This window comes from Mesoplodon bidens, assembly GCF_964165515.1.
Source record: "Mesoplodon bidens genome assembly, chromosome: X".
In the NCBI taxonomy this organism is placed as follows: Eukaryota; Metazoa; Chordata; class Mammalia; order Artiodactyla; family Ziphiidae; genus Mesoplodon; species Mesoplodon bidens.
Genome location: NC_138163.1, coordinates 103667729 through 103681988, shown reverse-complemented (window position 1 = coordinate 103681988; position 14260 = coordinate 103667729). Strand labels below are relative to the sequence as shown.

The 14260-nt window shown below is 40.5% G+C and overlaps 1 protein-coding gene across 3 annotated transcripts in view; it reads left to right on the top strand.

The window, feature by feature from the left end:
• Nucleotides 1-14260, top strand: part of USP9X (ubiquitin specific peptidase 9 X-linked) — a 133889-nt gene that overhangs the window by 15933 nt on the left and 103696 nt on the right. The window contains exon 2 of one of the 3 annotated variants that reach the window (XM_081222647.1): nucleotides 7655-7700. The exons of the other annotated variants lie outside the window; for them this stretch is intronic. The gene's annotated coding sequence lies outside the window, so the exon portion shown is untranslated. The remainder of the gene's footprint in view (nucleotides 1-7654; nucleotides 7701-14260) is intronic. 3 annotated transcript variants of the gene reach the window in all.

Here is a 14260-nt window from a genome sequence, read left to right as displayed (position 1 = left end):
TCACAGTTTCAATTTCAGTGCTTGTGATTGGTCTGTTCATATTTTCTATTTCTTCCTGATTCAGTCTTGGCAGGTTGTGCATTTCTAAGAATTTGCCCATTTCTTCCAGGTTGTCCATTTTATTGGCATAGAGTTGCTTGTAGTCATCTCTCATGATCTTTTGTATTTCTGCAGTGTCAGTTGTTACTTCTCCTTTTTCATTTCTAATTCTATTGATTTGAGTCTTCTCCCTTTTTTTCTTGATGAGTCTGGCTAATGGTTTATCAATTTTGTTTATCTTCTCAAAGAACCAGCTTTTAGTTTTATTGATATTTGCTGTCGTTTCCTTCATTTCTTTTTCATTTATTTCTGATCTGATTTTTATGATTTCTTTCCTTCTGCTAACTTTGGGGTGTTTTTGTTCTTCTTTCTCTAATTTCTTTAGGCGCAAGGTTAGGTTGTTTATTCGAGATGTTTCTTGTTTCTTAAGGTGGGATTGTATTGCTATAAACTTCCCTCTTAGAACTGCTTTTGCTGCATCTCATAGGTTTTGGGTCGTCGTGTCTCCATTGTCATTTGTTTCTAGGTATTTTTTAATTTCCTCTTTGTTTTCTTCAGTGATCACTTCGTTATTAAGTAGTGTATTGTTTAGCCTCCATGTGTTTGTATTTTTTCCAGATCTTTTCCTCTAATTGATATCTAGTCTCATAGCATTGTGGTCGGAAAAGATACTTGATACAATTTCAGTTTTCTTAAATTTACCAAGAGTTGATTTGTGACCCAAGATATGATCTGTCCCGGAGAATGTTCCATGAGCACTTGAGAAAAATGTGTATTCTGTTGTTTTTGGATGGAATGTCCTATAAATATCAGTTAAGTCCATCTTGTTTAATGTATCATTTAAAGCTTGTGTTTCCTTATTTATTTTCATTTTGGATGATCTGTCCATTGGTGAAAGTGGGGTGTTAAAGTCCCCTACTATGAATGTGTTACTGTTGATTTCCCCTTTTATGGCTGTTAGTATTTGCCTTATGTATTGAGGTGCTCCTATGTTGGGTGCATAAATATTTACAATTGTTATATCTTCTTCTTGGATTGATCCCTTGATCATTATGTAGTGTCCTTCTTTGTCTCTTCTAGTAGTCTTTATTTTAAAGTCTATTGTGTCTGATATGAGAATTGCTACTCCAGCTTTCTTTTGGTTTCCATTTGCATGGAATATCTTTTTCCATCCCCTTACTTTCAGTCTGTATGTGTCTGTAGGTCTGAAGTGGGTCTCTTGTAGACAGCATATATATGGGTCTTGTTTTTGTATCCATTCAGCCAGTCTGTGTCTTTTGGTGGGAGCATTTAGTCCATTTACATTTAAGGTAATTATTGATATGTATGTTCCTATTCCCATTTTCTTAATTGTTTTGGGTTCGTTATTGTAGGTCTTTTCCTTCTGTTGTGTTTCTTGCCTAGAGTAGTTCCTTTAGCATTTGTTATAAAGCTGGTTTGGTGGTGCTGAACTCTCTCAGCTTTTGCTTGTCTGTAAACGTTTTAATTTCTCCATCAAATCTGAATGAGATCCTTGCTGGGTAGAGTAATCTTGGTTGCAGGTTTATCTCCTTCATCACTTTAAATATGTCCTGCCAGTCCCTTCTGGCTTGCAGAGTTTCTGCTGAAAGATCAGCTGTTAACCTTATGGGGATTCCCTTGTGTGTTTTTTGTTGTTTTTCCCTTGCTGCTTTTAATATGTTTTCTTTGTATTTAATTTTTGACCGTTTGATTAATATGTGTCTTGGTGTATTTCTCCTTGGATTTATCCTGTATGGGACTCTCTGCGCCTCCTGGACTTGACTATTTCCTTTCCCATATTAGGGAAGTTTTCATCTATAATCTTTTAAAATATTTTCTCAGTGTCTTTCTTTTTCTCTTCTTCTGGAACCCCTATAATTCGAATGTTGGTGCGTTTAATGTTGTCCCAGAGGTCTCTGAGACTGTCCTCAGTTCTTTTCATTCTTTTTTCTTTCTTCTGCTTTGCAGTAGTTATTTCCACTATTTTATCTTCCACGTCACTTATCCGTTCTTCTGCCTCAGTTATTCTGCTATTGATCCCATCTAGAGTATTTTTCATTTCATTTATTGTGTTTTTAATCGTTGCTTGATTCATCTTTAGTTCTTCTAGGTCCTTGTTAACTGTTTCTTGCATTTTGTCTATTCTATTTCCAAGATTTTGGATCATCTTTACTATCATTATTCTGAATTCTTTTTCAGCTAGACTGCCTATTACCTCTTCATTTGTTAGGTCTGGTGGGTTTTTATCTTGCTCCTTCTCCTGCTGTGTGTTTTTCTGTCTTCTCATTTTGCTTATCTTACTGTGTTTGGGGTCTCCTTTTTGCAGGCTGCAGGTTCGTAGTTCCCGTTGTTTTTGGTGTCTGTCCCCAGTGGCTAAGGTTGGTTCAGTGGGTTGTGTAGGCTTCCTGGTGGAGGGGACTAGTGCCTGTGTTCTGGTGGATGAGGCTGGATCTTGTCTTTCTGGTGGGCAGGTCCACGTCTGGTGATGTGTTTTGGGATGTCTGCGGACTTTTTATGATTTGAGGCAGCCTCTCTGCTAATGGGTGGCATTGTGTTCCTGTCTTGCTAGTTGTTTGGCATAGGGTGTCCAGCACTGTAGCTTGCTGGTCGTTGAGTGAAGCTGGGTGCTGGTGTTGAGATGGAGATCTCTGGAAGAATTTCGCCGTTTGATATTATGTGGAGCTGGGAGGTCTCTTGTGGACCAGTGTCCTGAAGTTGGCTCTCCCACCTCAGAGGCACAGCACTGACTCCTGCCTCCTCAATTTGGGATGATTTGTTGTCTATTCATGTATTCCACAGACGCAGGGTACATCAAGTTGATTGTGGAGCTTTAATCCACTGCTTCTGAGGCTGCTGGGAGAGATTTCCCTTTCTCTTCTTTTTTCTCACAGTTCCCGGGTCTCAGCTTTGGATTTGGCCCTGCCTCTCCATGTAGGTCGCCGGAGGGCATCTGTTCTTCGCTCAGACAGGACAGGGTTAAAGGAGCAGCCACTTCGGGGACTCTGGCTCAGTCAGGCGGGGAGGGGGGGGGTGGGCACGGAGTGCGGGGCGAGTCTGCAGCGGCAGAGGCCGGAGTTACGTTTCACCAGCCCGAGGCGCGCCTTGCGTTCTCCCAGGGAAGCCGTCCCTCGGTCTCGGGACCCCGGCAGTGACGGGCTGCACAGGCTCCCCGGAAGGGGGGCGTGGGCAGTGACCTGCGCTCGCACACAGGCCTCCTGTCGGCGGCGGCAGCCCCATCGTCCCAAGGCTGTCTCTGGGGTCCGCGCTTTCAGCCGCGGCTCGCGCCCGTCTCTGGAGCTCCTTTAAGCCGCGCTCTTAATCCCCTCTCCTCACGCACCAGGAAACAAAGAGGGAAGAAAAAGTCTCTTGCCTCTTCGGCAGGTCCAGACTTTTTCCCGGACTCCCTCCCGTCTAGCTGTGGCGCATGAGCCCCTTCAGGCTGTGTTCACGCCGGCAGCCCCAGTCCTCTCCCTGCGCTCTGACTGAAGCCCAAGCCTCAGCTCCCAGTGCCGCCCGCCCCGGCGGGCGAGCAGACAAGCCTCTCGGGCTGGTGAGTGCCGGTTGGCACCGATCCTCTGTGCGGGAATCTCTCCGCTTTGCCCTACCCAGGTATGTGGGGAGTTTCTTGCCTTTTGGGAGGTCTGAGGTCTTCTGCCAGCGTTCAGTAGGTGTTCTGTAGGAGTTGTTCCACGTGTAGCTGTATTTCTGGTTTATCTGTGGGGAGGAAGGTGATCTCCGCGTCTTACTCTTCCGCCATCTTTCCCGGAAGTGGTGTTGCTAATTTGACTTTGGCTTCTTTGTCACTGAATGTTGTACTTAACTAAAAAGCCAGACACCTTTATTATCTTCCCCTTCAACTCTTTCTCCCCACCAAGAGCTTCTGTCTGTTGAGATCTATTGAAAGGTCATCAGGAGAAAGGAATCTGGGTTATAGAATGACTGTTTTCCCAATGTGGCTCCACTAATTAGACAGTGGATTATCAAAGCACATGCCTTTTTTTTTTACTACCCCCTCCCCCAACATGTAGGGGACTACAATCTGGCATCCAGTTGAGTGTTAACTGTAGGCTCACCATGGTTTGTATAGGTGATATTTTACAGCTTTTGAAATAGACTGATACACAAAAATAGATGAATAATGTTATTGTTTAAATAGTTGCAGTAATCCCATTGGCTTCTATTTTGGAGGGTTTTTTGGTTTGCTTTAAAAAGCTGCTCATATTTGAAGTGAAAATAACATAGCCAGTGGAAGTGTACTGAACTTTGAGTCATAAAGGCTGTGTTTTAGTTTTAGAATTCTGCTCTTTGTTATGTCACTTAACAGTGAGGACCCAAAAGGTTATTAGTTACCTGTACCACCAAGGTGTTGGATGAGAGATGACTTAAGGTACATTTTTTGTTTTCTTTTAAAGTTAGTAAATTTTCTCTCTATCCCTAAAGATGTGGAAAAAACTGGAGTCTAGAGAAGAGACATTTTCAAGTAAAGTAACATAGGAAAGGTTTAAATAAAAGGGTTCATAGGCTTAGAAGTTAGTATTGGATTGACAGGTAAAGGGAGGGATAATGTAATTTGAATGTTTCCCTTGTTTTTCGTGTGTGTGTGTGTGTGTGTGTGTGTGTAGGGCTTTATTTTATTTAGTATCCTGTGGGTTGACTGTGTTTGCCCAACAGCTTGTAGTGTGAATTTAGGGACTACAGACTTGGTAGCCAGGGGTAAAATTTCTTGGCTGGCAGAGCAGCTTAAAGTTTGGTTAAGTTTTCATTTGAAGTCTAGATTAAGCTTTAAGAACGTACTGCTGTTAAAAAGTGATGTGGCCTGCAGGAGAAATAATATTTAGGGGAGATGGTTTTTTTCTGAATTGAGAATGAAAGTATGTGGATAAATAGAGTAGTAGTGATTTTTGTCTGGCACAGATGGTTTCAGAGAAAATGTTGATAACCTTGTTTTTCATCACTGTGAGAAGAAGCAAAAGAAGCCTATCATTTTTATTGTGTATCAGTAAGCCAGTCATTCTTAAACTTACTGGTCTCAGGACTTCTTTATAATTATTGAGGACCTCAAAGAGCTTTTGTTAACGTGGGTTTCTATCCATTGATATGTATTACTATATTAGAAACTAAAACAGACATTTAAAATTTTTATGTGTGTATTTAAAAATAAAACTCATTACAAGTTAATGTAAATAATACTTTTATGAAAAATAACTTCCAAAACAAAAGTTAGTGAGAAGAGTGACATTGTTTTACATTTTTGCAAATATCTTGTATCTGACCTGATGAAAAAAGGTGGATTCTCTGTCTCCTTCTTCCTTCAGTCTGTTGTGATATAATACATCATGTAGCCTCTGGAAGAACTCCATTGTATACCTGAGAGAGAATGACAGTGAAAATGGCAAATAATGTCTTATTATTATGAAAACATAATCTCTTGAATCTGCTGAAAGGGTCTTAGTGGACCACACTTTGAGAACTAGTGCCTTAGACTCCCAAGGGAAGTTTGACATTATCTTTTGCGTGGCTTACCTACTATACAGTTTTACTTTTCTTTTTTTTGCTGGGCCATGCTGAATGATCTTAGTTTCCTGACTTAGTTCGAACCTGTACCCCCTACATTGGCAGCACAGAGTTTTTAACCACTGGATCACCAGGGAAGTCCCCAGTTTTGGTTTTTAATTGAGATATAACTTGCATACAGTTTAAGTCCACAAATCTTAAGTGTGTGGCTTGATAAATTTTTATAAATGTATACATCTGTATAACTATCATTCAGATCAACATATAGAACATTTCCAGAATCCTAGAAGACTCCCTTATGCGTCGACTCCTCCAACCCCCTGCCCCCCAATATTCTGACCCATATCTTTCAATGAATTAGTCATGCCTGTTTTTGAATTTCATATAAACCGAATAATACAATATACACTCTGCTTCTGGCTTTTTTTGCCCAACACATGATTGATTAGTTTCTTCTTTTTCATTAAGATGTCATTATTTGAGATATACCATTATTTGTCTATACATTCTACTGTTGGTGGACATTCAGATTGTTTACAGTGTTTTCACGACTTATAAATTGTTGCCATGATTGTTTTAGTATGTGTCTTCTTTTTAATTATTACTATTTTTTTGGCCGTGCTGTGGCATGCGGGATCTTAGTTCCCTGACCAGGGTTCAAACCTGTGCCTCCTGCATTGGAAGCTTGGAGTCTTAACCACTGGACCTCTAGGGAAGTCCAGTACGTGCCTTTTGATGGTCTCTTTTTTTTTTTTTTGCGGTACGCGGGCCTCTCACTGTTGTGGCCTCTCCCGTTGCGGAGCACAGGCTCCGGACGCGCAGGCTCAGCGGCCATGGCTCACGGGCCCAGCCGTTCCCGCCACATGTGGGATCTTCCTGGACCTGGGCACGAACCCACGTCCCCTGCATCGGCAGGTGGACTCTCAACCACTGCGCCACCAGGGAAGCCCTGATGGTCTCTTTGGTATACACCCAGAAGTGAAATTGCTGGGTTATAGGGTATATGTGTGTTTAGCTTTAGTAGATGCTGCCAAACAGATTTCCCGAGTAGTTGGTTATATTAGTTTAGAATCCTATCAGCCCTGTAGTTGATGTCATTGTTCCTTAGCAGCATTTAGTATTGTCGGTCCTTTTAAGTTTATCCATTTGGGTGGAGAATTAGGAATATCTAATTGTGGCTTAAATATCCATTTGCCTGTGTTTAATGCCGTTAGAACCTTTTCGTATGCTTATTGGTGAATACATCTGGAAAGATCTTTGCACTTGAGAGATTCAATACTTCAAATTAAAATATGGCCTTTAGAAATAAACCAAGAAGACAAGAAATAACAAGTATTGGTGAGGGTATGGAGAAAAGGGAACCTTTGTGCAGTGTTGCTGGGATGTAAATTGGTGCAGCCACTGTGGAAAACAGTCTGGAGGTTCCTCAAATTAAACATAGAAGTTATGGGGCTTCCCTGATGGCACAGTGGTTAAGAATCTGCCTGCCAATGCAGGGGACACGGGTTTGAGCCCGGGTCTAGGAAGATCCCCCATGCCACGGAGCAACTAAGCCCGTGTGCCCCAACTACTGAGCCTGCGCTCTAGAGTCTGCAAGGCACAACTACTGGGTCCGTGTGCCACAACTTACTCGGCCATGAAAAAGAATGAAATTTTGCCATTTGCGACAACATGGATGGACTTCATAGACATAAAGACAAATGTGATCTCTCTTGTATGTGGAATCTTAAACAAACCAACCCACGCTCATAGATACAGAGAACAGATTGGTGATTGACAGAGGTAGTGGGTGGAGTGGGAGAAATGGGTGAAGTGGGTCAAAAGGTTAAAAAAAAAAAAGGTAATACTTTCATTATCAAAAAAGGTATAAACCAGGAAGCTTATTCTATTCTACATTCGTTCCACTCTCCAGGACTTTTTTTATGTAACCCAACAAATGTCTCTAAGCTTAGCTATCATTCTTTTTTGTGTGAAATTCACGGTTATGAAATACATTTTAAAGAATATACTTGCTATTTTGTTCCTTTGGTAGTAAGGGGGCTAGACTGGTGAATTCCTTAAGGGCAGAAACTGAGTGTTGTTTACTGTTTTATCTCTTCAGGGTCTGGTGCAGAGTCGGTATTCTATAATGTCACCAAGATAAACAGGTAGATTTTATTTTTTACCCTGCCTTTAATTATTTAACCAGATTTCCCTATATAAACATGCTTTAAGGGATGGGCAAGGATAGAGGTAACTCTTGAACACCCTTAAGAATATCTGATTTGTTTTAATAAGATTGCATATGTTTTACCACCAGTGAACTTTTTGTATAGGCCAAATTTTTTATATGTATGTATAAATTTATAAATTTATTTATTTATTTTTGGCTGCATTGGGTCTTTGTTGCTGCGCGTGGGCTTTCTCTAGCTGCGGCCCACAGGGGTTACTCTTCGTTGCAGTGCGCAGGCCTCTCATTGCGCTGGCCTCTCTTGTTGTGGAGCACGGGCTCTAGGCGCACGGGCTTCAGTAGTTGTGGCTCGAAGGCTCTAGAGCGCAGGCTCAGTAGTTGTGGCACACGGGCCCAGTTGCTCCATGACATGTGGGATCTTCCCGGACCAGGGCTCAAACCCGTGTCCCCTGCATTGGCAGGCGGATTGTTAACCACTGTGCCACCAGGGAAGTCCCTATATACCAACCACATTTAAAGTTTTTAATGTTTTCATTTTCAGTACTTCATATAGCTTTCACTTTTGATTTGAGTATCAGCCTTCATGGTGTACTGCAGAGTGTAGAACCTTTAGGATTAATTATACACAGACATACAGAGTTGAAAGGATAGCTTTTTTTTTCATATATCTCTCTTAATGGAGTCTACATATATAAAATCATATTGCAGAATAATGTAAATGTCCAACTAATGAATGCCTAAATAAAATGTGTACCATTCAATGGAATATTTTTCAACTATAAAGAGAAATGAAGTGTACTGATACATGGTACAGTTTGGATGAGCCTTGAAAACAGTCATGCTAAGTGAAAGAAGCCAGTCACAAAAGACTCCAGGTTGTATGATACCATTTATATGAAGTGTTCAGAATAGGCAAATCTATAAAGACAAAAAGTAGATTAGCTTAGGGCTGGGGGTGAGGGAGGAGGGAAGGGGGAATGATTGCTGCTAATAGGTATGGGGTTTCTTTTTTTTTTTTTTTTTTTTTTTTTGCGGTATGCGGGCCTCTCACTGCTGTGGCCTCTCCCGTTGCAGAGCGCAGGCTCAGCGGCCATGGCTCACGGGCCCAGCCATTCTGTGGCGTGTGGGATCTTCCCGGACCGGGCCACGAACCCGTGTCCCCTGCATCGGCAGGCGGACTCTCAACCACTGTGCCACCGTGGGGTTTCTTTTTGGGGTGATGAAAATATTCTAAAATTGATTGTGGTGATAGCTGTACAACTCTGAATAAACTGAAAACAGTTGAATGGTACACTTAGAGTGTTTTATATAGTATGTGAATTATATTTCAAGACTTACTTAAAAACTAGTATGTAACTTCAAACATAGTGAAGATAATCTCAACGACTAGAAGGAATTTCAAATTCTTGGTTTCCTTTTCAAATTCATTACATTTGTGATTCAATCTCATTGTGGAAGTTTCAGGCAAAAAGAGTACCCACTGGATGCACATGGAAAATGGTAATTATCAATAATGTGTCTGGCTTGCTTAAAATATTGACTAAATGAAATGAAGTGTCTCTTTTCAATGTGTTGGATCAGCATTTCATGATTGGATTAGTTAACTTCTAAAAGTGTTAACTAATTTTGATAAAGATTGGTAAGAGCTATTAATAAATAACTTTGAGTTGTTTATCTTAATCTGTCCTTTAACAAAGAGTAGACTGATAAGTAGGCATACCTTCTGTGACATTTGGTATGTGACTGTGTTTAATATTTTAAGTCAACATTGCTCACTTGCTTTTTATGATTAGGTTGCTTTGTTTAGGGACTAGAATTTATTGAGACTTTGCACCCTTTGTAAGGATTTAGTAAATAAAGGAATATTTAAGTAAAAGTATATCTTTTCTTGAAAAGTGACCTGAGTGTGTGTACACTATAAATCTCAGTATTTTGAAGGATTATAATTTAGAAAGTGGTGAATATTAACGTTTGTTTCTGTGGGCAGAACTATAAGCTATAGGTATCAGTGACAAGGGAAATAGACTTTAGACTCAGTAAAAGAGAGACTTTTTTTTTTTTTTTTTGCGGTACGCGGGCCTCTCACTGCTGTGGCCTCTTCCGCTCCGGACGCGCAGGCCCAGCGGCCATGGCTCTCCGGCCCAACTGCTCCACAGCACGCGGGATCCTCCCGGACCAGGGCACAAACCTGCGTCCCCTGCATCGGCAGGCAGACTCCCAACCACTGCGCCACCAGGGAAGCCCAAAAGAGAGACCTTCTTGGTGATAGCAATGAGCTAGCTTCACAGTGTTGTAACCAAAAACCTTTAAAGAGAAGATTTAAATGTAGAATTTCCTATAATTGGAGCAGTTAATTTCCAAATCTTAATAGTCTTTGAACACTTCTCCCTGATTCTCTGCAAGGTTCTAGCCTTCAAAGTATGTCTTTGGTCCCCTTTTTGTGCTCAAGTTAGAACAAATATTTTCTTTTTAAAACAAGTCTTTTCATTTTTATGATATTCTTAAACGTTAGTACATGTGTTTTTGAGTACGTGGATGATTGTCTCATAATCAGGAACCGCCACACCATTTCAGCCATTGATGTTAGCTTTGTGTTTTTAACACGTGGCTGCTCAGTTGTCCAATTTAATTTGTCAGATGAGAGCAACAGAAGCAGACTTAACACAAAAATGATGTGTTGGTTTGAAGGAAAACTGATGTCATGGCAAACCATGTGTACAGAGTGATGTAGTAATTCAAGTAGGAAAGCTGTGTTTCCCACATGGTACATGATAGTAGTAGGATAGCCGTGCAAAGCTCAAAGGAACCTATGCCTTAGCAGTCACAGTATGCTGCCATCTGTCACATATTATTAATATTAACAGTTTTGCTTGTATTTAGTTTGAAAATTTGTTTTGTAGAAGAGCAATAAGCATAAGGAGTTGAATTCTGATTTCATTTATGCACATATTTAAGCAGCATTAAAATAGAAAGTAATTTAATTTTTTAAAATGCTGTTAAGGTAGAACCAGATTTGGCAAACTTGAGCCAGCTTATTATATTGTTGATAGAAACCTGGTGCTTGGAGTTAGATGACTGGAACCGGGACTCCAATTCCATATTTACCAGGTTATTTCCCTATTTATTGAATGAAAAATATACTTATATTTCTACCTAAAAGGGTGGTTCATTTGTCCATTCTTTTACTCAACAGATAAATAGTTTACTTACTGTGTAGCACTGCATAATTTTGATGTCTCTTTGTTACTGGTTTCTTTTTATTTTTTAAATTAATTTATTTTTGGCTGCGTTGGGTCTTCGTTGCTGTGCGCGGGCTTTCTCTAGTTGCGGCGAGCGGGGGCTACTCTTTGTTGCCGTGCGTGGGCTTCTCATTGCTGTGGCTTCTCTCGTTGTGGAGCACGGGCTCTAGGCGCGTGAGCTCTAGAGCGCAGGCTCAGTAGTTGTGGTGCACAGGCTTATTAGTTGCTCCACGGCATGTGGGATCTTCCCGGAGCAGGGCTCAAACCCCTGTCTCCTGCATTGGCAGGTGGATTCTTAACCACTGTGCCACCAGGGAAGTCCCTACTGATTTCTTTAGTCTTCCTGTTGTCACGTTTTCTTTAGAGCCAGCACAAATTCTGATACGAACGCTGTGCTGTGAATTGTCTTACAGATGGTAAGATTTGAGTTGAAACTTTTTAAAAAGTAGGGCAAACTTTTGAGGTATGGTAGGATTCTGTGTTAATGTAACAGAATAATAAAAGCAGCTATATTAATAAAACTATTGAGGCTGTTCATTCATTTTAAAGTTCAACCTATGCAAGTATAATATGTATGTCAGGAGCATAGCATCCTGGTAATTTATGATTGGGAGAATACTTTTCCTCTGGACTGATTTGGAGATCATAGGGTGCCAGGGCGCCTGGGAATAAGAATTGTCGAGCGTATATAGTAATCTAATTAGCATTTCACGGGAGCAATAACCAGCACTTGTTAGAACATCTATTATTTGTTGTGTGCCTTCTGTGTACGTGGCACTTCACATACATTCCTCCATTAAAGCTTCCCAGCAATCTCTGAAGGTATTAGCCACCTTGAAAGAGAGCAGAAGATACTTGGAGATTAAATATGATGTGTTATAGGTATATCTGTTATATTTCAATTGCTGAAAAGCCTCATGTTCTGCAAAAATCATGCACCAAAAAGTAACAGGGCTTACGGAGGAAACAGGATTGAGAGCAAAAACAGTAAAAATTTCAATAAAATAAACAGCACAGTTTAAAAGATCCTAAATTCCTGACAAACTATGGTAAATATAGGACTTTTTTTTTTTTCTTTTTAAAGGTAACCTAATAGAACCCTTCCATATAGGGAATGGTTGAGGTTACTGAGTTAAGGACACAAGGCTGAAATAAAATTAAAATGCACAAAGGTCAGGAGGAACAGTATACATACTTACAAGACAGAGCATGCAGCCAGACTGAGCCAAGAAAAATGTAGGGTGATGGCTATCTGGTCCAGACCTTTATCCCCAACCCTCATGCTGCATTCAGCTGCTGTTACTTGGTGCAAAACGTTAATGTGTTGAGGGGGAAATTGCTTATGAAGTAACATGATTTGCAGGTGTGTTTACTGGCCAGTGAGCTAGCCATTTTTTTGTTTGTTTGCCAGTGAGCTAAATACCATTACAAAACTACAGGTATACCTTACTTTATCACGTTTCACTTAATGCTCTTGGCAGATAATGTGTTTTTTTCAAATTGAAGGTTTGTGGCCACCTTGCATCGAGCAAGTCTGTTGGTGCCGTTTTTCCAACATGATTTGCTCACTTTGTGTCTCTGCCACACTTTGGTAATTCTCACAATATTTGAAGCTTTTTCATTATTATATTTGTTACGGTTATCTGTGATCAGTGATCTTTGTTACTGTTGCAAGAAGATTATGACTTGCTGAAGGCTAAGGTGATGGTTAGCATTTTTAGCAATAAAGTATTTTTGAATTAAGGTATGTACACTGTGTTTTTAGACATGATGCTGTTGCACACTTAATAGACTACAGTATACTATAAACATAATTTTTATGTGTACTGGGAAACCAAAAACTTCGTGTGACTCGCTTTGTGATATTTGCTTTATTGTGGTGGTCTGGAACTGAACCCACAGTATCTCCAAGGTATGCCTGTACATGTTTTGTAGCAGAACAGACTTCATATTTACCAAGTCTTTTTTCACTCCAGAACCCTCACACATGTTCCATCCTCAGTACTAAATTGCAAATAGTTGTCTTTAAAGTATCTCCCCTCCAGTGGAATGTTATTTGAGAGGAAAGAGAGCTAATACTTAACTGGACAGCCCTGTCTGACATTTAAAGATAATCATTACCTCATTTAATCATCAACAACCATAGCCTTGTATCCTCAGGTGAGGAGACTAAGTCCCAAAGAGGTTTGGGAACTTTGCCTAAGGTCACACAGTTAAGTACTACAGTAGAAATTTAAGTTCACATATTTCTGGTTAGAAAATTGCTTTTGTGTACCACACTGCTTCTGGCAAAATAAGTTTGAGATCTTTAACAAGAGTGGTTGACTAACACACTTAATAGGATTGATGAAGTGCCTCTGTTTCTCCCGTCTGTGGTCTCTCCTCCTATAGCGCTGAAATAGAAAGAGCAATGTAGCATAGCAAGGCGTTAAGCAGAACTGTTGGTACCAGGGTATCTAGATTTGAAATTTGATTTGCTAGCTTTGTCCCCTATTATTTCATTTTAGTCAGATTGTCTTTATGTACCTCAGTTTTTTGTCTGTAAAATGGTAATAATGAGTACTTACCTCTTGAGATTGAGTATTAAGTGAGTTAATAGATCAAAACTTTCAAATGGTACCTGGCACATGGTGACTGCTCAGTAGATGTTAACTGTTTGTCACTCCTCATTGCTTCTCTCATTTCCTTTTTGGTTCATTCTTTTTCTACTGTAATTCTATACCGTTTTCCTCATTTCTCTCTTCCCCTCCCCATCTCTTCATATCATTGATTTGAAATAGATTAAGTATAGATTGTACTTATGACTATTGATGTTTCCATCACTTCCTAAGTTTTCATTGATGTTTTGGGTGAATATGTTTGGATGCCTGTTGTTTGTAGGGCTGGACAATTTTAAAAAATAGTGATTGTGAGGACTTGTTTCTTAAGGTAAGTGCTGTGCAGCTATTTTAGTCTAACCTTTTTGTGTGCTGAAGTTTTTTACATTAAGCAAGAAAAGAAATAGTGTTACGGTATATTTCAGTGACAACATCTTACCTTAGTTTGTTTGTTTGTTTCTTTTTGTGTGGTACGCGGGCCTCTCACTGTTGTGGCCCGTCCCGTTGCGGAGCACAGGCTCCGGACGCGCAGGCTCAGTGGCCATGGTTTACGGGCCCAGCCGCTCTGCGGCATGTGGGGTCTTCCCGGACCAGGGCACGAACCCGTATCCCCTGCATTGGCAGGTGGATTCTCAACCACTGCGCCACCAGGGAAGCCGCCCTTAGTTTTATCTTTAAGGAGAATTCAGAATTTTTATTAT